Source organism: Stegodyphus dumicola, chromosome X2 (assembly GCF_044657685.1).
Source record: "Stegodyphus dumicola isolate Sdum_Otavi_A_Nest chromosome X2, ASM4465768v1".
Classification (NCBI taxonomy): domain Eukaryota; kingdom Metazoa; phylum Arthropoda; class Arachnida; order Araneae; family Eresidae; genus Stegodyphus; species Stegodyphus dumicola.
Genome location: NC_140781.1, coordinates 82,823,568 through 82,848,641, shown reverse-complemented (window position 1 = coordinate 82,848,641; position 25,074 = coordinate 82,823,568). Strand labels below are relative to the sequence as shown.

Genomic DNA, 25,074 nt, shown 5'->3' with positions numbered 1-25,074 from the left:
AGAAATTTAAATTTCGGAATGGTTTGAGTTTCCGGAAAGTGTGTGGTGAAAGTGCAGCAGTAGACACGTCATCAGCAAATGAATGGAAAGAAGAAAAGTTGAAACTGCTTCTTTCTGAATACGCTGCAGATGACGTTTTTAATGCGGACGAAACGGCTTTGTTTTTTAAGATTTTGCCAGAAAGAACATTAGCTTACAAAGGAGATAAATGTGTTGGAGGTAATAAAGCTAAAGAGAGACTTACAGTTTTGATTGCAGCCAACATGACTGGGTCACAAAAATTGCCTCTGCTCTTTATTGGAAAATAGCTGAAACCAAGGTGTTTAAAAAATGTTCAGAAGATTCCTGCTGCATATTATGCTAATAATAAGGCCTGGACGACTGGCAACATCTACGAAAAATGGTTGAGAGATTTAGATAACCGTTTTTCAGCAGAGAAGCGCAAAGTTCTCCTAATCACAAGCGTCTAGACCCCAAACCTCACTTTTGCTCATAACCGGTTTTTCCCCTTCTCTGGGAAATGAAGAAGGGAAAGGGATTTTGAGTATAGGGAATTTTAGTCCATAGCGTTGTTCATATTGTGTGTGATTGAAATTACTGTGAATATGTCTTCAGAAAATATTAGCGTATCTTCTGAAATAATAAAACGGCCCTTTTCAGGGCCAAGTAATTTCTCTTCGGAAATCCAGCCGATACACCTGGAAACATCTGAAGGATCTTTTTCAGGCCCAGATATTGCTGACATTGAAAATCGAGTGTTGACTTCACGTGGAAACATCTCAAGGATCTTTTTCAGGCCCAGATATTGCTGACACTGAAAATCAAGTGTTGACTTCAAGTTTCTCTTGTATGGAGTGCGGAAAAATGTATGCCACATTTTTTAACTTGAAAAGACATGTGGGAAGTGTTCATCCCACAAAATTGCATGACTTAAAGCGCAGGAAAGATTGCGAATTTAAGTGTTCTAATTGTACTCGCCAATTCAACAAACTATTTCATTTAAAAGCGCATGAAAGGCAGATGCATGGAGCAGCCTTGTTACCACGGCACCAATCCCACAAATGTGTATTATGCGATTCCTATTTTAATAAGCGAAATATCATTTTGCATTTTGAAAATGATCATGATATAAGAATAGACGAAGAACATTTAGAATTTTCTTCATTAGAGACATTTTATAACTGGAAAGAAGATATTCAGAAGGAAACATGTTCAAAATATATTGTTGAAAGCACACCCAAAAAATCCAGCAGTGCTCCGTGTTATTCTTTTATTTGCCATAGATCTGGTATATTTAAATCTGAAAGTCAGGGGAAGAGACATTTAAAAATACAAGGTAGTTGTAAGATAAATGGATTCTGCCCAGCAAGCATCACAGTTAAAGAAAATAATAGTAAATTTACAGTAGCGTTTCGAAAAACTCATATTGGACATAAAAATGATATTCGATACCAATCATTATCAAGTACTGAAAGGGATCTTATGGTCGGAAAAATTGCTTCAGGCATATCATTCACTAATATTCTAGACGAAATACGTGATTCTGATTCAGGTTCTGAATTGACAAGGCTACATTTATTACAAAAAAAGACCTGCACAATATTGAACAGTCATACAATCTATGTTCAGATGCAGTCAGGCATAAAGATGATTCACTTAGCGTGGAATCGTTGATTATGGAACTGGAAAGCAATGATGATTCATGTGTTTTATTTTATAAACGGCAAGGGAGCATATTAGAAGGAAATTCTAATTTAAAAATCGAGGATTTTGTACTTATTATAATGAATAACGCACAAAAGGAGATTTTACAAAAATATGGCTGTGATTGTATTTGTATGGATGGCACACATGGCATGAATGGCCATGACTTCGAATTAGTAACGCTGCTTGTTATTGATGACGTTCGGCAAGGTTTTCCGTGTGCATTCTTGATATCTAATAGAACAGATCAAGCCGTTTCATCTCTTTTTCTTTCATGCATAAAGGCTAGATCTGGGATGTTAAAACCAAAAGTTTTTATGTCTGACATGGCCGAGTCATTTTATAATGCATGGATACGAGAAATGGAAGAGCCAAAGAATCGTCTATATTGTTCATGGCATGTTGACAGAGCATGGAGGAAGAACCTGCGTAAAATTAAAAACAATGAGAAGCAAATTGAGGTGTATAAAATCCTTCGAACATTACTTGAAGAAACAGATCCAGCAGCTTTCACAAAAATGTTAGCAGAGGCAATGGAAAAATTTCATAATGATCCCGATACAACAGATTTTGAAGCCTATTTTTCTTCGCAGTATATAAAAAATGCTAATCTGTGGGCATACTGTTATCGTCTGCATTGTGGTTTAAATACAAATATGCACATTGAAAGAATGCACAGAACATTAAAATATGTTTATCTCCATGGAAAAAATGTTAAAAGATTAGACAAGTCAATTCATGCCATCATGAAATTTGTAAGGGATCGACTATTTGATAGATTGCTGGTGATGCACAAAGGAAAGCTAACACAAAAATTGCAGAAATTAGAAAAAGACGCAAATTGAGTGAAACTTTAAGTTATGAAATATTTGAAACTGAAAAAGATGGCTGGGCAGTCACCTCATCTAATGGAAAGGAACTATATGCGGTTCAAGAAGTAAATGCAAATTGTACCTGTCAATTAGTGTGTGTAAAATGTTCTTCGTGTATCCATCGATATACATGCAGCTGTGTGGACTCTGCAGTTAAATGGAATATGTGTAAGCACATTCATTTAGTTTGCAGGTTCCACGGTGAACACAGTGATCCAGAGTTTGATAAAACGATGGCAAATATTGATAATATTTTATGTATTTAATTGAATGAAACAGATCCTGAAATAGAAATTATTACAAATCAACTGAAACATAATTACCAGCCTGCTATGAGACAAGAATGCTCGTCTCGGGAAATAAAGCTTGAGAACTTAAAAAGAAGCTACAATAATTTGATTTCGTCCTTGTCCACTGACACTGAAATAGATATCATGGAAAAAAAAAATTTAAAGCTTTAAAAGCAAAAGTAGCAGCAGTGAGGTCTAACATATGTCCTATTGCAGTGGCTAAAAATGTTCCTGTTCCTTCAAATAAAAGAATACAACCTCAACGGCATTTATTTTCTACCAAAAAGCAACGTAAAACTTCAGTTAAGAGCATAGTGAAACCAAATGAGGAGGAATGAAATCAAATTGCTATGAATCTAATTTTAGACAAAAATTAACATTTTATGTTTGGAACTATTTTTTTTTTCAAGGAACCAAGAAAACTTTTTGAAAATGAGCAAATTTTTAAACTTACTGTCAGCAATAACGGCATGGCTTGGTCAGAATGACACTGAAGTTGTTTACTTTTTTAAATGGTTCTTATAGCGATCTCACTGGATCGCTATATTTCTTGAAAGGCGTGCCTCGGATGAAGACAAAGGAGAACAGGTGGTGACATAGCTTCAGGAGAGGAGAAAGCAGACAGGCGTCGGAGAACACTGACTCTCTTGACTTGATGTTCTGAGGTATGCAGTAGAACGCTCCTGTAAGTTTCAATATAGAAATGCTGTATATATAGCACGTGTAGCGGTGAAAGCTCCTCCCTTCTCGCGGGCAAATCCAGAAATCTGGTTTCGGCAGATGGAAAGCCAGTTCGCGTTGGCCACAGTAACAATGGAGTGCACAAAATTCCACCACATAGTTTCTGCTTTACAACCTGAGGAGTTAGTGGGTGTGGGAGATATTATTCTTAACCCTCCCTTCATATACGGCAATCAAAAACTGTCTCGGTACGCAATATGCCGATACCGAGGAACAGCGGCTTAGAAAACTCATTTTTGAAATGCAGCTTGCCGACAAAAAATTATCACGCTTGTTACTGGAGATATGAAGTAAGGCTTGCTCATAAATTAATGAGGATTTTCTTAAATCGCCCTGTATAAAGCGATTAATGGGCATAATTTTGAGGTCGTTATGAATGCCATCGTTCCTTATGAACCATGGAGCGTTTAATATCTGCCGTAAAAATTTTGATTGAAAACTTCGGACGTTTTTTCAATATCTGTATTTTCTGGTCTTTGGGGGCATTCCTTACTACAGGATGCATGTCGTCCTCCACAGAGGACACATTTCGCAGGAAATTCTTTACCTTTTTGAGGGCACTGGAAGGATTTGTGATTCTCGGCGCATCTGACGTTTTGTCAACGAACGTTTCTTCTTAACACGTGTTGCTCAAATTCCTGTACAGTCGGTCACAAAAGTATTCGAACACCGGTACCCTATCAGAAAATGAAAGGGTGGCGTTTTTTTTCTCTCTCTCGTGTTATTCCATCCTAGGTTTTCTTCTTTCCCCATCTTGGAAAAGACTGAAAAATGGTCACGATCTCTCTTTGAATTGGGAAGCCATTTTGAGAAAAGCGGACGACCCCACCTTGGAGAACGGAAATGACCGCTCACCACGCCTCTCTCTTTCTTATGACCGCTCACCACGCCTCTCCCTTTCTTTGAATTGGGACGCCATTAGGCTTGTTTACTTTTATCTGTCAATGCTGACGCTGCGATCACGAAAGCTGAAGGCAGTGTCTAAACATAGCTGCGAAATTTTTTTATATAACTGTTTCAGTTAATATTTTCAACTCTCTAAAAAGTTTAATGCACCTTTCCTATGCAATGTCTCATTCATCGAATTGAAAAAGGACACTTCGCTTCTTCGAAACTTCAGGTGTTTTGTTAGCTGTTTACTATCAACACGAGAAATCCAAAAGAGGCCCTGACACGGAATATTCAGATAAGTAACATTCTGTTCTCTATACAATATATGTTTCTCTATCACTAGAGTGCAATTAAATTTCTTTAGTTATTATTTTTCATAAGATTCTAGCATTATACAATAGTTAGTAATAGTAGCAAGTCATGTGGTTCTTTCTTCGTAACTATTCCGTAGAGACGCCACATTCCTTATCAGTAGTCCTTTCTTATCAGCAATTCACACCCTTCGAAGGCCCCTCTCTTCGTGCTTAGGAATTTCTTGAGAGGGAAAAAATGGGGATCTCTTGACCATCGATGAGTATAGATTGTGATTTTTGTAACTAAGATCCCCGACCTTTTTTTTTTCAGGTATCAAACTTGGAATTATGATCAAATATGAATACAGAGTGACGAAATTTATTAAACTTGTACTATAATAAATTACAACGGTTAAATTAATAAATTAATTTTATATTTAACTAATATTTAAGAAAAATAAACTGTATAATTTATTTTTGTTGATATGCTCTCACACTGTGTATGCATTTATGATTTTGTCAATTACTGTTTTTCTGAAATATACATGAATTTTTTGGGAACGACAATAGTTAATGTTACTTTAGTTAAAATATTATGTACACTTCTCAAAAAAAAAAAAAAAATGGGACAGTGCTATATCTCCCGTTCTACTGGGCCGATTGACAAAATTCAAACTGCGTTTTTCATGTCTCGAAAGCGCGACTTAGGATATATATTAGATTTATATATAGCACTATTCTAACATAGGTATTTTGACACAAAATCGGACTTTATCTGAAATAACATACCAATTTTTTTACATATTTCGATTCTACGACTCAAATTATGCCAGAATACCAAGTTTTGTAAAAATCGTACGAATAGTTTTTAAAATATTAGCTCTCAAAATTTTAGCTCCTCAATATTAATTGAATTTGGCAAATATTTATTAATATCTCTTTTTTATTAAACTTTTTTGATTTTTTCTCTCACATTTCGAAATTTTGGTTCATTCCAAATAAAATTTACCCATTTTTTGAGTTTTATTTTTTAAATTTCTATTTTTAAATAATTTCTATAAATTTTTCGAAAAAAATTTTGAATTATAACCTATAAAATTTTTACCATCATCTTAAAGTAGGTGTATTTTTAAGCATATCTGCAAAAAATTAGACTTTTTTATTCAAAATTTTCTAAGATATACATGAATTTACATAATTTCGCGTTTTGAAATTTGGCACCTTTTTTTTTGAGCGATAATAACGCCAAATGTGGTCTATGGATTTTTGTTACACTGCATTGCCACAGCTATTTTTAACCTTAAACTTCAAGTAAAATTTTACGGAGAATTAATTATATGACATTTTTTCCCTCAATGATGCGTAATAAATATTTATTAATACTATATGAAAGGCTATTTTTTTAAATTATAGATGATATTATTCAAATTTTTAACTATGTTTTTTTTATTTCTCTCGTATCTTTTCTTTTTTTAAAAAATTTAAGAGTAAATTTTTACCTTCGGCGTTTTATCGTCTGCTACTTTGCTTTAACTTTGTTTAAATCGAATTGTCTATAACTGAGAATTTTCGTTTGATGTTTATTTGAATTTTGTGAAAATATTTTATGACATTAACTGCATAATTTATTTCTGAAGAAACTATTGCTTATGAAGTGGCTGAAAGAGCGGCTGATACTATCATCCATATTTTTAAAGCACAGTATATTTTTATAGAAACATAAGATTTAGAATAATCATTTTTATAAAAGTCAAATTATGATATAAACATACAACCCTCTAGAGACTAAATTAATGGAAGTTTAGTGGTTATGTAGAAATGATCTGCAGCTACTCAATGGCTGGATAAGTCAGCAGGTTCTGTTTACAAGTATGAATAATTATGTAAACGACACCAACATTCTGGATTCAATAAACAATGAGGATACGATGTTTACTAAATGAATTTAAGAAGTTTTAAAACATAAAAAATCAACTCATTTTTTTCCTAAAATGTATTTTTGTGCGTAGCGTATTTTCATTATATCCTTAAAATTCTAATTTAGAATGTAATTGTCAAGAACTGAATCCTAATCATCAGTAATATAATAACTAATTATTACGGTTATTAATAAATCCTTCTTATAAAGTAATTGCAAATATTTCAAAACACTTTCTGTCTGAATGCAATTATTTTTCTATGCAAATATTTTTAATTTTATATTAATCAAGATTGCACACCATATTACTTATTTCCACTTCAATTCTTACCGTCAGTTCTAGTAGAATTTACAAATCAATTATATTTAATTAAGGATTGGATTGAATTATTTAATTATAGCAAAGCACACGAGGGCTATCTGCCTAAAGGGAGGGATGCCTTCGTGGAGGACTTTCTAATGGAAACTGGCTCGCATACACGTTACACGTGGGGAAAACCACGAAACCGCCCATGCGGCCAGCCCGTTCGGGGGATTCGAACCTCGGACTGAACTACCAGTGTTCAGCGTCTTTACCGCTCGGCCGTTGATGGGCTATTTAATTAAAGAATGACCATCTAAGTTAAGAAACAGCGTATCGTAACAACATTTCAATTATTGGCGCCGTATCTTTCATGTTACTCCCGATTGGCTAGCTACATGATTTTTAATGAGTATTCGGATTTTACTAGTAACTTCACTTGGAAATCGCGCTTAAACTAGGTTAGTTGGTTATTTGAACATAGAAAGAACGTGGGAGCTATTTGATTAAGATGCTTTCATAGAGAATCTTTGTAAAGAGAACCTAAAAAACTACGAAAACCAACCATGCAGCCTGGGTTAGACTGAGCAGCAAACAATTAGTATTTAACAATCTTTTTTTTTTTTAAAAATGCTAGGCAGCTGATGAGGCTTCAATTAAATCTCCAATTTAATATTTTATTTGTAAATATTTAAAATATTGTTGTATTCTTAGACACAAAAAGCAGAATTTAAGTTTTGTTAACTCGTTAGTAAACTACCAAGCCGTAGTGCAAATGAATATTCAATTTCTTTGGCAATAATTGTATTCACTTAATATTCTTGGAATATGAGCTAAAGAAGGAACGTTCTCGGAAGATTAAAGAAGTGTTTAAATCCAGTGATATTAGGTTTGTCTTACAAGCTCAGGATCAAAACGATTCTGCAATTGCCCGAGTAGTTGACTTGTAAATGGATGTGAATTAAGCAGATGACTTTTAATCTTACGTTATTCAGCCAGAAAACGTATTCCAAATGTTTTGTATTGCATGACAATGCATCTTTTCATTAATCAATAACCAGTCGGAGAACCGCTTGTGTTCCGAAAATAAGTATGTGTACTTAATCGTCCTGCATGTTCTTCAAATTTGTCTTCTTGTGATTTTTTTTCTTTCCCAAAAACTAAAGTTGCCTCTCAAAGGAAAGTTTTTTGACACTGAAGAGACAAAATTAATATGACATCTACTTTTAGAGGCATGTCAAAAACAGATCTCTACAAACCTTCTCTTCCATTACATGTTGTGCAGTCAGACAAAAAATTACATCAGCGTAAATTCTATAATCTATTTTTATTACGCTCTGATTACTTTATTAACATACAGTGAATATATACTAAATCTTTTACTTTAGCTTAAGTAATTCGGAATTTTTGACGGAATTGTTGTCGGAACTAGGACTTAGAAGATAAGTCAAATTAAATATTTCGATAACCCAGTAAATTCAAGTTCGAAATTTCAATATTTTATTTTCGGAGGGAGGGGAAATGTTTTCAGTTTTGGTCCATTATACTAAGTATATTTGCTTCGATTTTTTATTTTTCTATAAAAGCGAAAATTTTACGCATGGTATACATATAACGCATAGCTTCAAATTAAAATTTAATAATATACAGAGTGGTTATAATTAAAGTTCCACATTGAAATGGTCATAAAAGGAAAACTACTGGATCAAATGTTACCAAACTTGGAAATCGTGTAAAGGAGGTCATAGCAATTTATTTTCTGCGAAAAAAAGGAAGTTCGAAACATCACCACCAGGGGGGAAATGGCGCTGTATGCAATATTGTTAAACGAAATATGGGTCGGAATCTAACTTAACCTTTTGTTAAACGGGTTTAATATGTTGTATACCCTTAAGAAACTTTGAAGTAAGCAAATTACCATTTAAAGACGTTAAATTCGATAAATGTCGAGTGCGCCATCCCTGTAAGTGAGAATTTCGTCCGTGAAAACCACGAATTAGCGATTAGAAAATGTGAGATCGCAAATCACTCTCACAAGTGCGTACAATCTGGAAATCGTTTTCTTACAGATCGATAATTTGTAATTTTTTAAGCCTGAATTCGGCACTAAAACATGAAGATACTGATTCAAAACGCTTTTAATCGATCTGGGCCAAAGAAATCTCTCATGTTATCTATCTAGTTCCATTGCATTCTCCTACTGCATTCGATTGCATAACAGTTATTTCACACCGTTTACTGTTGAATGACAGCTAGTTTTATAACTGAACCATTTTTTTCTGAAGAGCAGTCGACAGCTGGACTACTGCGTTTGCAGCTCACTCAGAGCCAATATTAAAATGTTTCGTGATACACGAACTGCAGTAACGTGGCATTTTAGATACTACGATTTTTATGAAGGGCTGGGCACCACCTCAAGAGTGTCGCTAGTTACTTAGGCAACATTTCACGAATGAACGTCTTATAGGCCAACACTTCCCCTCTTCCCACCAGACCTCAACCTCTGTGACTTTTGTCTATGAGGTTATCTCAAAAGCACTGTTTATGGTTATAATCTAAACAATTTGGCAGAAATGAAAAATGTGATACACTGATAACATTCCTTCTCATATGCTATGTGTAACGTGTATACGAGCCAGTTTCCCTTAAAAAGTCCTCCACGAAGGCATCCTTCCCTTAAGGCAGATAGCCCTCGAGTGCTTTGTCGTAATCTAATAAACCAAACCGAAACTAAACCTGATATGCTAAGAGCTGCTGTTGAGAATGCAGTAACATGATTTAACTTGCTTTCGGAAAATGCTGGACGCTACATTGAACATGCTTTGTAACACGTTTCGGAAAATATTAAACACATTTTAAACAGATGTTTTCGTGTCTTATTTCATTTAACAATATTGTATACAGCGCCATTTTCCCCCTGATGGTGAGTTTTTGAACTCTTTTTTTTCCGCCGAAAATAAATTTCCATAACCTTACACGATTCCCAAGTTTGATAACATTTGGTCCGGTAGTTTTCCTTTTATGACCATTTCAAATTGAAACTTTAATTATAACCACCATGTAAATTAAACTTTAAAAGTTTGACAGTTTGGTTCAAGTCCCAGCTTTAAAAATATATATATAAATATAATCTTTTATAATAATCCTCTTAGAAAGCATGTTTTAAGAAGCTAATTTTTCTCTCGCGTTATAGACTGTATAAACAAAACATGATCTTTAGTATGATTTAGATTGTTTCAGCCGATATAAGAATCGGGTTACTCTGTGGTACAGAATAAACCCTGCTGGACTGTTTTATTTCTTTGTCATTTAGCAAAAATCTTTTAATTAAAATATTTATCCTTTGGACTTCGCTTTAAACTTTATTTATAGCTAAAATGACTAGAAAATGAAAAGCTGTCTTTAGCTGAAACGCAATTCATATAATTGATATTTTAAAAAATTGACAAGAATGCAAAATGTATGGGATTTTTTTCTTGTGTGAGCACTGTAAATAACTGTAGAAGGAAAGAAGAAAATTAGGGAGAAAGAAAAGTAAGCAAAAATTTGCAGGGAAATTTGGCTGTCAGACGTACCAAGATGTTCAAAAAGTTGGACGCTTTCGAATATACTTTCAGGATACTTCAAAGAATTTAGGTGTTCAAAGAGAAAACACTTGGACGTGTACACCAGCAAATACCATCAATTGAGCTTGTGTTAACAGAAAAGACAAAACGATATCATTGCAGATTAAAGTGAAGAGTGACTGGTTTTAAACTATATGGTTGTGTAAATTACGTTATAGAACATCATATCGTATCATAAATGGTGAATCCCATGATTTCCTCAGTCGAATTATTTGAAGATTCAGGAGTTTATTCAGTGATGTATGTGGATGTCACTTAAAGATGTTTTTCCCCTTCCTGATGAAACAGCGGCCGAGCGGTAAAGTCTCTGAACACTGGTAGTTCGGTCCGAGGTTCGAATCCCGCGAACGGGCTGGCTGCATGGACGTTTTCGTGGTTTTCCCCATGTGTAACGTGTATGCGAGCCAGTTTCCCTTAAAAAGTCCTCCAGGAAGGCATCCCTCCCCTTAGGCAGATAGCCGTAGTGTGCTTTGTCATAATAAAATAAACCAAAACCTTTTGATGAAACCAGTCTTTCCTTTCATCTCATACCTTCAAAATGTTTAGCCTCTAAAGACCGATAAAGGATCTAAAGACGAAATACTTCGTGAAGAACTTTCTAAGGGAAACCAGCTGTCATACGCGGTACACATAAGAAAATTCACGAAAATGCCCATGCAACCAGCCCGTTTACCGGGGTTCGAACCCCGGTAAACGGGAACCTCGGTGAACTACCAGTGTTCAGCAACTTTACCGCTCGGCCGTTTGTGGGCCTTTATGAAATGGAAGGCGATAACTTTATTTAAAATGATTGTCAGAAATACCAAAATGTTTCGAAAAGTTGGATACTTTTCAATATACTTTCAGAATGCTTAAAGAAAAAGAGAAGAAAAATAAATTTTTTCGTAAAATTTAGTATTCGTGTTTTTTTAAATTTAAAACTTTTCAATCTTATGATATTGGATTCTTGCGATTTCAAAAATAAAATATTTGACTAAAATATGAATAACATTTTAAGAAACCAAATGTAGGATAAAATTGTGTAAAGCAATGGACACAATGATAAAACTGTTTAAAGCAGTGTATGCAAGTCATCCTAAGTTAAAATATCGGTTATACATCTCTCTTATTTATATATATTTTTTCTGAACGGAACTTTGAAAGGAGTGTAAAAGTGTGCTTTACTGTATTTTCTCTTTTAATAAAGTATGCAGTTTTCAAACGCATCGTAGTCTGGGTTACAAAGTATTTTTCCGAAAGAAACGCAGTTCAAATAAATAAAATCAAATTCTGGAAAATTGATATGAATAAATATATTTAAAATGTTCAGTTCGAAGGAATAAATAGAAAATTTTAAAACAATTATCTGAAGAGACAATGCAACACAAACAATTAAAATAAAAGTATAAAAATTTAAAAATTACCTAAAATAATAACTATGACGAAAAATATATATAAAGAAAACTATTTGAAAAAAAATTAACGCTGCACCTTAATTTACGCAGTTCGAATAGGTAAATAGAAATTTTTAAAACAGTTATTCGAAAAAAAAAAAAAAAAAAAAAAAAAACGTGCAACTTAAACAATTAAAATGAAATTCGAAAAAGAAAAAATTACTTAAAACAATAAGTTATAATTAAAAATATAATATAAAGAATATTATTTGGAAAAAAGGAACGATGGTGACTTTTTTTCCTATCACGGAAAAGGAAACTAGGTTGCCATATATTAAGAAGTTCGCCAAGTAAAGTATTCTTGGCGCAAACTGACAAAAAAGTGCCATCATAAATTTGTGAATTTCTCCTAAATTTCGCTCCAAATTTTACATAATTTCATATTTAGGCGTAAGTTGAGTCGTAGAATCGAAATATGTAAAAAAATTGGTATTTTATTTCAGAAAAAGTCCGATTTTGTGTCAAAATACCTATGTTAGAATAGTGCTATATATAAATCTAATATATATCCTAAGTCGCGCTTTCGAGACATGAAGAACGCAATTTGAATTTTGTCAATCGGCCCAGTAGATCGGGAGATATAGGACTGTCCCATTTTTTTTTTGAGCAGTGTACATCTCTGTGATGATATATGTCTTTTCTAGTTAGGTCTCAAGATAAGGGCATACACATTACCATGTAGGAATTCATTCATTTATTTTTTTTTTATTAAACTTAGCTAAAGTTTGCTTCTTAAAGAAACTAATTTTTGCAGATGAACTCCTTAACTACACTCATGGACCCAATCGTATTTTAGGATATTTTCTACTTCTTTTCCTTTTCTTTCTTTAAGCCCATTTTTTTTTTTCCCTCTGTTAGTTTTGGGCCATTTATTTTAAATTTTATTTTGTCCCATCTTTTCTTTCTGGCCTTTTAAACTCGTAAAAAATGTACGAAGTTCCTTTTTACTCTCCTCAAATACGAAATTGCCCCCCTTTCTATACACCTTTCCGTCACACCTATGCTTGAATTTTCGCCCATCCGTGCAGAAAGACGTAGCGGGTGCAAAACAAGACATCTGTCTACTTTGTCTGTCTGTCTGTCTGGGACGCCAATTTGGGAAAAATCGGACGACTCCATCTTGGGAAAACGGCATTTGATATGTTTTGTCTTGCTGTATTTAAGTCGGGGTGGAATCCGGTCAGCTAGGTGTGTTCTTTTCCTCGGTGAAATATTGCTATCATTTCATTGAAAGTGACCTCGTAATATTTCAGGATAAACCCTCGTACATTGGGCTAAGCTGTCACCTCTCATGGATGAGAGTACCTAATAAAAAACTTAAAATTTTAGATACGTTTTTTAGGTTAAAATTCTGATTGAAATACTTCTTTTAAGGTATATGAGTTAAATTTCCAAGATGTCACTAATTGTGTGCGTAAATTAAGGTAGTTTAATATATAACACCTGCTTCAAAGCTAACAGTAAAGTTTATTTTGTTTATTTGTGATTTAAAATTACCGACTTATTGTCTTTTGGTGCCATCTTTCTACCAGTGCTGAAATTATTTACTCTTCTCGAAGATCATTATCCCTTTTATTCTGTGTATCTGTAATAACTGTCTAAATTTTTTTTCTTTCGTTATTCATGTTGTACCCATACATTAAAAACCCCTTTCGCTTACTGTACTTCTGTCATATTAGGAAAATCATTTGCTTTTCTATCGACTGCAGTCATGATTTTAGTAACAATGTAGCACATTGCTGGAGTTTAAAACAAAAAAGGCTACTTTTGAACTTTTATGTATTAAGAAACAATATTACATATTTCTCTTTGTGTATAATTATTCTTTAATATCAAAGTAGTTAAAATCTAATGATTCCTTTTTGGCCTCTTGTAGTGTAATTTGTCATCACTTTTGTGCACTCTTGGAATGCAGAACATGAGATAGTGACAGAAAAAGAACGGAGAAATAATGCAGAGCAAAAGGACATCTGTGGCTTTACTGAAAATGTGTGTTTAAATTTTGTTACTTAGATAACTCTATTTTTAACTCTTTTTATATGAAAATGAAACCAAATACAGACAAAGAAATAAAATTGCATTCCTTTACCTTAGTGCAGTTATGCGCAACTTTAACTTACTGGGAGTCAATTTTGAGTTTATAAAATTTTGGCTAGCTACAATTACCTAGTGCACTTTTAATATTTTAGTTATAAATGCGTTACACAAAGTATAAAAATGTGTGGTATAACATGTTAAGGAAAAGGTATACTCCTTGTATTATTTACAAAAAATTCAGCAAATGGAAGTTAAATACAGGGAAATCATATTTTAATCTGAAATTTAACACTGCATTTCTTCTGCGAGGTTTTTGTCCCTCTGGTACATATTATGGCTAAATCCATGCAGTCGTTGGGATGTTGATTTGTTATCCTGTATCTAAACATATATATTAACAAGTTCATTGTTGAAAATCCTCTTTCACATTTTTAAGCAGATCGGAATCAGAAATTTATCTTTTTAAAAGTTTAACAGTTCATGATTTTTCTGATCTAGGACTATTCAAATGGCTTTTTGTGATATTCTTGATCTTAATTAGGATGAAAATCAGTTTTTTCCATTTCTAGATCAATAGAATTGTTATTTAACATATTCGCAATCATTTACCATTTTTCTTAAATACTAGTATTATGTAATGGGTTTGAAGTGAATGAAGTAGTTGGCCTAATTTTAAATACACTCAAAACATCTAATTTAGAAACTAATTTAAGTTCGATGAGATTTTCCAAATGATTGTTTCAGTTTTCTTATATTTCATGCTTTAGTTCTCCAGATTTTCAAAGTGGCGAAACGTGCATTACATTATGGTAAAAATGTATATTCCTTATATTTGTGTAATATTTTCACAAAATTAATTTTGATTTAAAATGAATTTATAATACCCTTTAATTCAAAGACTTTAGTTCTCCCCCCCTCCCTCAAGTTTAAGATTTAGCTATTATGTCTGTAAGAATGGCTAAATCATAGAACCAGGTATGTTCAATAATTTCTTCATAAGTTTCGTTTCTGGATTTTTAAAATTCTTCTATGAAACTTTTGTAACAGAAGCTGGGATTCGAACCCTGGCAGCCAGACAGAATATCCCTTCCCTGAGTGAAAATTTCTATCGTTTCTTTGAAAGTGACCTTATAATATTTCAGAATAAACCCTCGTAACACTAATAAATGTATATAGAATTTTTAATGTTTATATAATGCGTGTTTGGTTCATACAATATTTTGAGCTTTTATATTACTATTTCTGTATGTGAATTAACACACTTTAATATAGAACACCTGCTTCAAGGCTAAAAGTAAAGCATTTGAATTATGTTTTACCTTTCGTCTGTTTTTGAGACGCAGATTCTTTTCTACAATTTACGGAATTTCTCGGTATTGGACATCTCGCATAGCTGACAAAATTTCATTCCTATGTTTAGGTTTTATAGTACAATAAGTCGAGCATCCCTACATTAGTATATGACTTTGATTCCTTCGAAAGAAAAAGGAGTATCTTAGTTTTCTTGAATTTTTGGTCATAATTTTAGTTTGTAGGTAATTGCAATAGCTCTTCCACGAAATTGCATTTAAATTTTTTGCTACATCTCTAAATGCTGTGTCTTTCAATGGCATTTGATGTGTTTTGGTTACCTGTATTAAAGCTGGGCTCGAACCCGGGCTGTTAGACAATGTGTTCTTTCCCTGAGTGAAATATTGCTATAATTTCATTCAAGTGACCTGGTAATATTTCATTATAATTTCTTGTTTATTGGACTAAGCTGTCCTGTCTCTTGGATGAGAGTACCTAAGTAAAGAACTCAAAATTAGAAACGGTTCTTACGTTGAAATTCGGAATGAAGTATTTCTTTTATGGTATATGACTTTTGTTTCCAAGATGTTCTTCGAAGTCTGTTCTTAGAGTGGTGTTTTTGTGCCCTTTTTTTAAAATAAAATCTTTAAAAGTATATATGTATAGCTTTTTTAATATTAATATATTGCGAGTTTGATCCTTACTCTATTTTGATCTGTTATGTCACTAATTCTGTGTGTGAATTAAGATAGTTTAATATATAACACCTGCTTCAAAGCTAACAGTAAAGTTAATTTTGTTTATTTGTCATTTAAAATTACCTACTTATTGTCTTTCGGTGCCATCTTTCTACCATCGCTGAAATTAACTATTCTTCTCCAGATTACCAGAGCTGAAATTATTTACTCTTCTCGAAGATCATTATCCCTTTTATTCTGTGTATCCGTAATAACCGTCTAAATTTTTTTTCTTTCGTTATTCATGTTGTACCCATACATTAAAAACCCCTTTCGCTTACTGTACTTCTGTCGTATTAGGAAAATCATTTGCTTTTCTATCGACTGCAGTCATGATTTTAGTAACAATGTAGCACATAGCTCGAGTTTAAAACAAAAAAGGCTACTTTTGAACTTTTATGTATTAAGAAACAATTTTAGATATTTCTCTTTGTGTATAATTATTCTTTAATATCAAAGTAGTTAAAATCTAATGACTCCTTTTTTCCCTTTTTGGCCTCTTCTAGTGTAATTTGTCATCATTCTTGTGCACTCTTGGAATGCAGAACATGAGATCGTGACACAAGAAGAACGGAGAAATAATGCAGAGCAAAAGGACATCTGTGGCTGGTAATTCTTGTTTTATATCAACTTTATTTCCACTAGAAATGCTTGAATGTTATAATTTGTACGTCTCTTTTCACATGTTGCTTTATATTGGAGCTTTACTAGTTATTTATTTTACATGAACGCATCAAATTATGTTTTAATGTTTAGGGTAGCATTTATGCGTTAATTTCGTAGGTTTTGAATTCCATTTTGAATTGTCTGAATTGGTGTTTTCTTTTGTAATATTCGAAGTGCGGTTGAACTGTTAATCACATTATAATTATCAGAAGTCTGAGATTTGTTAGAGTTCTGTTGCTTCGTAGTGGTTTCAAAATTACTGCTGTGGTGTAACATTTTCCCAAGTGGCCTCCTTTCGCATTACGAGAAGGAGGCTAAACATTTTCTTCTCTGTGTGGCCTAATATTTTCCCTGTCCGACGGGGTTTTCTCTTCCCAACAGGCCAATTTAATTGCACTGCCTGTGTATAAAACAATTTTGTTTCAGTTTTTTCTGAATTTAGGGTGTCTCTCTCAAGTGCTATTTCTGTTAAAACCATTGAAAGTTAAGTGTCGAACAAAAAATAAATGTAAATAAAAATTTAATGTGTACTTGTAAAGAAAGTTAGTGGAGCCAAATTATCTTCTGTTAAGGATGCTCAAAATGGGCTTTTTCTTAGTTGTTTTAAGCATACTTTATTATATTTTTTCCTTAATCTGAACAATTTTGGCATATTGTGAAGTTTTTTGAACCAATTTGCGAAGATCTATTCAAAATTGATTCGATAAATAAAAATTCATTTTGAAATCAGATCACAGATTTTTTATTATTATCGAAGTAAAATTCTGCAGATTAACTTTCAACTTTGTTTTGAAAAGCACTCTGAAAGTTTCTTTTGGACTTCTTTCCGTTCTCTTGGCAAATACATGACAGAATTATTTTTTGAAAAAGCTGATGTCTTTTGCTTATAATAACGACTGATCAAACTGTAGCCGTTCGCTGTAAAGAGCACATGTTTCCCAGTATTACTTTTAAAGTGTCCTATTTTTTCTTTAATTGGGTCAATCTCCGCTAGAAGATCAGACATTGCTTTTCTGTTATTTAACAATTCCTTCATCTTATCTTTAGTTAAAAGCTCTTCTTCGTAATGAGCGCTTTTATTATCAAGGGTTTTATAAGAACCCAATTCTTCTTTTGTAATTTTCTGATTCATTGTTTGACTTCTCTATCTTCCGTATGTGAAAATTCTTCGGCATCCTTTGCTTTTGAGGTTTGTAAGATTTTTATTTGGGCTTCATTTTCAGTCGATGTAAATTGTTTAAAGTAGCAGATAAATTCTTTTCGGTGTTGATGGCTGAATGTTGAACCACGTATGAATGAAATACTAGCAGTGGACAAATTAAATGGAATCCTTTAAGGTACTGCTATACACGAAATCATGCTTTAGAAGTCTGCGCTCAGAAAGTACCTGCTGTATTAAAAATTATAGGCTACGAAACGTGACTTGAAGAATCATATGAGGTATGTAGAATGCAGATTGAGAGTTTAGTCCTGATAAATAAACAGTCTATACAGATGATTGGAAATCATAAAAATTTAGGTGGATTTACTCTAAAGTATTTTATTCCTGGACCTTGGATTAGTTATAAACAGTACTTGTGTCAAAACACATTAAAGTATATGGATTCCCTGTTTAAGAAAGGAATTTCTCTCTGACAGTATGCAGTCTGTATCATAGCTGGAATAGCGAGGTGTTGCGTCTTCAGGAAGACAAAATCTGTTATTCTGCAATTTTTACTGAAAATGTGTGTTTAAATTTTGTTACTTAGATAACCCTATTTTTAACTCTTTTTATATGAAAATGAAACCAAATACAGACAAAGAAATAAAATTGCATTCCTTACCTTAGTGCAGTTATGCGCAACTTTAACTTACTGGGAGTCAATTTTGAGTTTATAAAATTTTGGCTAGCTACAATTACCTAGTGCACTTTTAATATTTCTGTTATAAATGCGTTACACAAAGTATAAAAATGTGTGGTATAATATGTTAAGGAAAAGGTATACACCTTGTATTATTTACAAAAAATTCAGCAAGGTGGAAGTTAAATACAGGGAAATCATATTTTAATCTGAAATTTAACACTGCATTTCTTCTGCGAGGTTTCTGTCCCTCTGGTACATGTTATGGCTAAATCCATGCAGTCGTTGGGATGTTGATTTGTTATCCTGTATCTAAACATATATATTAACAAGTTCATTGTTGAAAATCCTCTTTCACATTTTTAAGTAAATCGGAACCAGAAATTTATCTTTTTAAAAGTATAACAGTTCATGATTTTTCTGATCTAGGACTATTCAAATGGCTTTTTGTGATATTCTTGATCTTAATTAGGATGAAAATCAGTTTTTTCCATTTCTAGATCAATAGAATTGTTATTTAACATATTCGCAATCATTTACCATTTTTCTTAAATACTAGTATTATGTAATGGGTTTGAAGTGAATGAAGTAGTTGGCCTAATTTTAAATACACTCAAAACATGTAATTTAGAAACTAATTTAAGCTCGATGAGATTTTCCAAATGATTGTTTCAGTTTTCTTATATTTCATGCTTTAGTTCTCCAGATTTTCAAAGTGGCGAAACGTGCATTACATTATGGTAAAAATGTATATTCCTTATATTTGTGTAATATTTTCACAAAATTAATTTTGATTTAAAATGAATTTATAATACCCTTTAATTCAAAGACTTTAGTTCTCCCCCCCTCCCTCAAGTTTAAGATTTAGTTATTATGTCTGTAAGAATGGCTAAATAATAGAACCAGGTATGTTCAATAATTTCTTCATAAGTTTCGTTTCTGGATTTTTAAAATTCTTCTATGAAACTTTTGTAACCGAAGCTGGGATGGAACCCTGGCAGCCAGACAGAATGTCCCTTCCGTGAGTGAAAATTTCTATCATTTCTTTGAAAGTGACCTTATAATATTTCAGAATAAACCCTCGTAACACTAATAAATGTATATAGAATATTTAATGTTTATATAATGCGTATTTGGTTCATACAATATTTTGAGCTTTTATATTACTAATTCTGTATGTGAATTAACACAGTTTTATATACAACACCTGCTTCAAGGCTAAAAGTAAAGCATTTGAATTATGTTTTACCTTTCGTCTGTTTTCAGACGCAGATTCTATTCTACAATTTACGGAATTTCTCGGTATTGGACATCTCGCATAGCTGACAAAATTTCATTCCTATGTTTAGGTTTTATAGTACAATAAGTCGAGCATCCCTACATTAGTATATGACTTTGATTCCTTCGAAAGAAAAAGGAGTATCTTAGTTTTCTTGAATTTTTGGTCATAATTTTAGTTTGTAGGTAACTGCAATAGCTCTTCCACGAAATTGCATTTAAATTTTTTGCTACATCTCAAAATGCTGTATCTTTCAATGGCATTTGATGTGTTTTGGTTACCTGTATTAAAGCTGGGCTCAAACCCGGGCAGTTAGACAATGTGTTCTTTCCCTGAGTGAAATATTGCTATAATTTCATTAAAGTGACCTGGTAATATTTCATTATTATTTCTTGTACATTGGACTAAGCTGTCCTCTCTCTTGGATGAGAGTACCTAAGTAAAGAACTCAAAATTAGAAACGGTTCTTACGCTAAAATTCGGAATGAAATATTTCTTTTATGGTATATGACTTTTGTTTCCAAGATGTTCTTCGAAGTCTGTTTTTAGAGTGGTGTTTTTGTGCCCTTTTTTTTAAAAATAAAATCTTTAAAAGTATATATGTATAGCTTTTTTAATGTTAATATATTGCGAGTTTGATCCTTACTCTATTTTGATCTGTTATGTCACTAATTCTGTGTGTGAATTAAGATAGTTTAATATATAACACCTGCTTCAAAGCTAACAGTAAAGTTTATTTTGTTTATTTGTGACTTAAAATTACCGACTTATTGTCTTTTGGTGCCATCTTTCTACCAGTGCTGAAATTATTTACTCTTCTCGAAGATCATTATCCCTTTTATTCTGTGTATCTGTAATAACTGTCTAAATTTTTTTTCTTTCGTTATTCATGTTGTACCCATACATTAAAAACCCCTTTCGCTTACTGTACTTCTGTCATATTAGGAAAATCATTTGCTTTTCTATCGACTGCAGTCATGATTTTAGTAACAATGTAGCACATTGCTGGAGTTTAAAACAAAAAAGGCTACTTTTGAACTTTTATGTATTATGAAACAATATTACATATTTCTCTTTGTGTATAATTATTCTTTAATATCAAAGTAGTTAAAATCTAATGATTCCTTTTTGGCCTCTTGTAGTGTAATTTGTCATCACTTTTGTGCACTCTTGGAATGCAGAACATGAGATCGTGACAGAAAAAGAACGGAGAAATAATGCAGAGCAAAAGGACATCTGTGGCTTTACTGAAAATGTGTGTTTAAATTTTGTTACTTAGATAACTCTATTTTTAACTCTTTTTATATGAAAATGAAACCAAATACAGACAAAGAAATAAAATTGCATTCCTTTACCTTAGTGCAGTTATGCGCAACTTTAACTTACTGGGAGTCAATTTTGAGTTTATAAAATTTTGGCTAGCTACAATTACCTAGGGCACTTTTAATATTTTAGTTATAAATGTGTTACACAAAGTATAAAAATGTGTGGTATAACATGTTAAGGAAAAGGTATACTCCTTGTATTATTTACAAAAAATTCAGCAAGATGGAAGTTAAATACAGGGAAATCATATTTTAATCTGAAATTTAACACTGCATTTCTTCTGCGAGGTTTTTGTCCCTCTGGTACATGTTATGGCTAAATCCATGCAGTCGTTGGGATGTTGATTTGTTATCCTGTATCTAAACATATATATTAACAAGTTCATTGTTGAAAATCCTCTTTCACATTTTTAAGCAGATCGGAATCAGAAATTTATCTTTTTAAAAGTTTAACAGTTCATGATTTTTCTGATCTAGGACTATTCAAATGGCTTTTTGTGATATTCTTGATCTTAATTAGGATGAAAATCAGTTTTTTCCATTTCTAGATCAATAGAATTGTTATTTAACATATTCGCAATCATTTACCATTTTTCTTAAATACTAGTATTATGTAATGGGTTTGAAGTGAATGAAGTAGTTGGCCTAATTTTAAATACACTCAAAACATCTAATTTAGAAACTAATTTAAGTTCGATGAGATTTTCCAAATGATTGTTTCAGTTTTCTTATATTTCATGCTTTAGTTCTCCAGATTTTCAAACTGGCGAAACGTGCATTACATTATGGTAAAAATGTATATTCCTTATATTTGTGTAATATTTTCACAAAATTAATTTTGATTTAAAATGAATTTATAATACCCTTTAATTCAAAGACTTTAGTTCTCCCCCCCTCCCTCAAGTTTAAGATTTAGCTATTATGTCTGTAAGAATGGCTAAATCATAGAACCAGGTATGTTCAATAATTTCTTCATAAGTTTCGTTTCTGGATTTTTAAAATTCTTCTATGAAACTTTTGTAACAGAAGCTGGGATTCGAACCCTGGCAGCCAGACAGAATATCCCTTCCCTGAGTGAAAATTTCTATCGTTTCTTTGAAAGTGACCTTATAATATTTCAGAATAAACCCTCGTAACACTAATAAATGTATATAGAATTTTTAATGTTTATATAATGCGTGTTTGGTTCATACAATATTTTGAGCTTTTATATTACTATTTCTGTATGTGAATTAACACACTTTAATATAGAACACCTGCTTCAAGGCTAAAAGTAAAGCATTTGAATTATGTTTTACCTTTCGTCTGTTTTTGAGACGCAGATTCTTTTCTACAATTTACGGAATTTCTCGGTATTGGACATCTCGCATAGCTGACAAAATTTCATTCCTATGTTTAGGTTTTATAGTACAATAAGTCGAGCATCCCTACATTAGTATATGACTTTGATTCCTTCGAAAGAAAAAGGAGTATCTTAGTTTTCTTGAATTTTTGGTCATAATTTTAGTTTGTAGGTAATTGCAATAGCTCTTCCACGAAATTGCATTTAAATTTTTTGCTACATCTCTAAATGCTGTGTCTTTCAATGGCATTTGATGTGTTTTGGTTACCTGTATTAAAGCTGGGCTCGAACCCGGGCTGTTAGACAATGTGTTCTTTCCCTGAGTGAAATATTGCTATAATTTCATTCAAGTGACCTGGTAATATTTCATTATAATTTCTTGTACGTTGGACTAAGCTGTCCTCTCTCTTGGATGAGAGTACCTAAGTAAAGAACTCAAAATTAGAAACGGTTCTTACGTTAAAATTCGGAATGAAGTATTTCTTTTATGGTATATGACTTTTGTTTCCAAGATGTTCTTCGAAGTCTGTTCTTAGAGTGGTGTTTTTGTGCCCTTTTTTTAAAATAAAATCTTTAAAAGTATATATGTATAGCTTTTTTAATATTAATATATTGCGAGTTTGATCCTTACTCTATTTTGATCTGTTATGTCACTAATTCTGTGTGTGAATTAAGATAGTTTAATATATAACACCTGCTTCAAAGCTAACAGTAAAGTTAATTTTGTTTATTTGTCATTTAAAATTACCTACTTATTGTCTTTCGGTGCCATCTTTCTACCATCGCTGAAATTAACTATTCTTCTCCAGATTACCAGAGCTGAAATTATTTACTCTTCTCGAAGATCATTATCCCTTTTATTCTGTGTATCCGTAATAACCGTCTAAATTTTTTTTCTTTCGTTATTCATGTTGTACCCATACATTAAAAACCCCTTTCGCTTACTGTACTTCTGTCGTATTAGGAAAATCATTTGCTTTTCTATCGACTGCAGTCATGATTTTAGTAACAATGTAGCACATAGCTCGAGTTTAAAACAAAAAAGGCTACTTTTGAACTTTTATGTATTAAGAAACAATTTTAGATATTTCTCTTTGTGTATAATTATTCTTTAATATCAAAGTAGTTAAAATCTAATGACTCCTTTTTTCCCTTTTTGGCCTCTTCTAGTGTAATTTGTCATCATTCTTGTGCACTCTTGGAATGCAGAACATGAGATCGTGACACAAGAAGAACGGAGAAATAATGCAGAGCAAAAGGACATCTGTGGCTGGTAATTCTTGTTTTATATCAACTTTATTTCCACTAGAAATGCTTGAATGTTATAATTTGTACGTCTCTTTTCACATGTTGCTTTATATTGGAGCTTTACTAGTTATTTATTTTACATGAACGCATCAAATTATGTTTTAATGTTTAGGGTAGCATTTATGCGTTAATTTCGTAGGTTTTGAATTCCATTTTGAATTGTCTGAATTGGTGTTTTCTTTTGTAATATTCGAAGTGCGGTTGAACTGTTAATCACATTATAATTATCAGAAGTCTGAGATTTGTTAGAGTTCTGTTGCTTCGTAGTGGTTTCAAAATTACTGCTGTGGTGTAACATTTTCCCAAGTGTCCTCCTTTCGCATTACGAGAAGGAGGCTAAACATTTTCTTCTCTGTGTGGCCTAATATTTTCCCTGTCCGACGGGGTTTTCTCTTCCCAACAGGCCAATTTAATTGCATTGCCTGTGTATAAAACAATTTTGTTTCAGTTTTTTCTGAATTTAGGGTGTCTCTCTCAAGTGCTATTTCTGTTAAAACCATTGAAAGTTAAGTGTCGAACAAAAAATAAATGTAAATAAAAATTTAATGTGTACTTGTAAAGAAAGTTAGTGGAGCCAAATTATCTTCTGTTAAGGATGCTCAAAATGGGCTTTTTCTTAGTTGTTTTAAGCATACTTTATTATATTTTTTCCTTAATCTGAACAATTTTGGCATATTGTGAAGTTTTTTGAACCAATTTGCGAAGATCTATTCAAAATTGATTCGATAAATAAAAATTCATTTTGAAATCAGATCACAGATTTTTTATTATTATCGAAGTAAAATTCTGCAGATTAACTTTCAACTTTGTTTTGAAAAGCACTCTGAAAGTTTCTTTTGGACTTCTTTCCGTTCTCTTGGCAAATACATGACAGAATTATTTTTTGAAAAAGCTGATGTCTTTTGCTTATAATAACGACTGATCAAACTGTAGCCGTTCGCTGTAAAGAGCACATGTTTCCCAGTATTACTTTTAAAGTGTCCTATTTTTTCTTTAATTGGGTCAATCTCCGCTAGAAGATCAGACATTGCTTTTCTGTTATTTAACAGTTCCTTCATCTTATCTTTAGTTAAAAGCTCTTCTTCGTAATGAGCGCTTTTATTATCAAGGGTTTTATAAGAACCCAATTCTTCTTTTGTAATTTTCTGATTCATTGTTTGACTTCTCTATCTTCCGTATG

At 32.4% G+C, this 25,074-nt stretch overlaps 1 long non-coding RNA gene across 2 annotated transcripts; it reads left to right on the top strand.

Moving 5' to 3' along the window:
- Window positions 1-13,111: 13,111 nt before the first annotated feature.
- Window positions 13,112-23,894, top strand: LOC146992795 (uncharacterized). Of its 2 annotated transcripts, XR_015038993.1 has the most exons (4): window positions 13,141-13,257; window positions 13,946-14,058; window positions 16,640-16,742; window positions 23,757-23,894. It is a non-coding gene; the product is annotated as an uncharacterized LOC146992795 (long non-coding RNA). The 2 variants fall into 2 exon arrangements; XR_015038992.1 differs by lacking the exon at window positions 13,946-14,058 and having other exon boundaries at window positions 13,112-13,257; window positions 23,757-23,893.
- Window positions 23,895-25,074: the final 1,180 nt, after the last annotated feature.